At 38.9% G+C, this 2,350-nt stretch overlaps 1 long non-coding RNA gene across 2 annotated transcripts in view; it reads left to right on the top strand.

Moving 5' to 3' along the window:
- Positions 1–1,407, top strand: part of LOC139026584 (uncharacterized) — a 65,126-nt gene extending 63,719 nt beyond the window's left edge. For both annotated transcript variants that reach the window (XR_011478431.1, XR_011478432.1), the window contains exon 3: positions 537–1,407. This is a non-coding gene — a long non-coding RNA (uncharacterized lncRNA). The remainder of the gene's footprint in view (positions 1–536) is intronic.
- Positions 1,408–2,350: the final 943 nt, after the last annotated feature.

Here is a 2,350-nt window from a genome sequence, read left to right as displayed (position 1 = left end):
ATGCAACCAGCTGACCGTTTTTGGGAATAATTATATTGACAATGTTGCCCTTCTTTTAGAATTTCAGGGTTCATTCTCAGATGTGCTAACCCAAATGCATGACATTGGGGACTGGGCCCGATCCAACATGACTATCGAGTGAACCCTGAAAAGAGAGAGAGATGTAAGGTGGAAAGTTACTACGGATATTGCAGGAGTTGGTTGCTGATTGTCTCYAGGGTGGGCAGTCAACAAGTTTTGCGTTTAGCCAGTGCATTGCCATGGATCACTATTTATTTTGAGTGCACGTTTTTCCGTATTGGAGATGGGTTTTGTTTGGGCTCGTTTCAAGGGAAAGAGAGTTCTAGAAGCTAGTTAGTTTTAAGTTTCTTTGTGGGAAAAATAAATATTGTTTTTAATTGTTAGACAGACACCATGTTTATATTGTAGAAGGTGAAGCATTGTAGTTGATTATAATGTGAAATGGAAGTTGTTTTCTGTTGGTGGTAAGCATTTTCTTAAGGTGTTAGTCTTTTATTTTCCATTTATGTTTTGAGGTTGGACTTTAGCACGTATAGCTCGTTAGCACGTAGGGCGCACTGATTGGTGTCACCTCGTTAGTCAGTATGTGTTACACCTGTGCTGGCTTGTCCATCTCGTTAGTGGGAAGGTGTTTCACCTGAGCTGGTCCASGTTCTATTTAAGAGTGTCTGGCCCAGTSCRCCAMTTYTCTTAATAGATGTGGAGAGTCAACACCTTTAGTTGCTCCACCTTTTTGGTTTGCTTCCTGTCTTTAAGTTTGGTGTGGGTTTTTCTTTTGTTTGCCTCTTCTTGGGCAGATTTAGTGGGTCTCATGGTGGGTGTCTTTTAGGTCCCAGTTGTTGTTACTAGTCAACTTTCAGTAGACACTGAGAGCAAAACTGCAACATTATGTTATAATACTTTTATTGGATCAAATGTTTGTTTTATGCAACAGAATAGAAGGTTCTTAGAACTATAGTGTCTGTGTTCTACTGAGGATGGGCCTCTGGGAGAAAACACTGACAGGAGATTTACAATGTCTTTTGGGTGATAAAACCTAAAGAGACCGCATTCCAGAGCATGAGTTAATGTTTCTGTTCTATATGGTACCAGGGAGAGATGACCCCAGGGCCAGACCCTGGTCTCTACACAAAGAATACTGTTTTTACAGCAGATACAGCAGATTCTTTCATACAAATCTTAACCTTGTGACCCGTTCTGTACATCTGTTGTTCGTCATGTAGGTTGAAAGGGGTGTATCTTGGCTATAAAAGACCTTTGTACTTTTGTCCTGTGGGTCAACCAGCCATAATTATCGTAGAGCACTCAAATGATTCACTTTGTATGTGTGCGTCTTCTTGACCTGCTCCCTTATTAATAAGTGAATAAAGATTTAGTTTAAGAATATCTCTGACTTGTGTGATAAGTTTGTCTCATTTGATATGAAAGAAATTAACCACATTTGGGGATGTTAATCTTAACTTGGTGACGCTTCTGATGACCTGGGTAAATGGTGCACCAGGGATCGCTCTAACTTGGGATCTCAGGGAGACCACACTTTGGGAATGGAGCAGATAGACCCACCTCTGATCTGAGAGGCAGCGAGCCGAGTGGATACCACATCTCAAACCTAGTTTTAAAAAGAGGTGAACGAACCACGCAAAGTGTAGTTTTTATAAAAGCCTCGTAGGCTCTGAGTGTATATTCCTGTGTGAGGGGGGCACCTTGGAGGTGTAAACAGGAGGCTCTGAGTGTGTATTCCTGTATTTTCCCAGTATGGGAGGAGTTGCTAGATTTATTGAATAAACCTTTTTCCATAAAGTTAGTGAACCAAGGTGGCTGACCAGCTGTTGATGTTGAAGAGCCCGTTCACTAGATTATATGTCACAGTGAGAGAATCACCTGAAAGACACACATCGCCATCTGCTGACTCGAGTTGGTATCGCAGTTGAGAAAATACTTTCAGACAAAAAGCTAAAAAGAAAAACCTTTTGGGGTTCATATTTTAAACTCCCTGTCCTCCCTCCCTCCATTGTAAAAACATATTTTAATAATAATAACAATATTGACAATATCGATTTAAATAAATCATTGATTATTTAGTGGCACCACAAATATGAATTAATATTTACAAAGCAATTTACCAAACCAAACACATTACAAAATTGCAACATTTCTGCAGACATGTCAGAGCATAATAAATAATACATTTACTTTGTATAGTGCTTTTCAAGACATTAAAAAATATATAAATAATGATGTACAATAAAAACAACATACATTAAAAATGAATCATAGGTAAACTAACAATATTGTAGACTTGATGCTAAATACAGATTTTTCAGCTTTA

The sequence above is a fragment of the Salvelinus sp. IW2-2015 genome, unplaced genomic scaffold (genome assembly GCF_002910315.2).
Source record: "Salvelinus sp. IW2-2015 unplaced genomic scaffold, ASM291031v2 Un_scaffold5198, whole genome shotgun sequence".
NCBI lineage: Eukaryota > Metazoa > Chordata > Actinopteri > Salmoniformes > Salmonidae > Salvelinus > Salvelinus sp. IW2-2015.
Note: the sequence above shows the minus strand (reverse complement) of the source record. Positions and strands in the feature narration are given on the sequence as shown.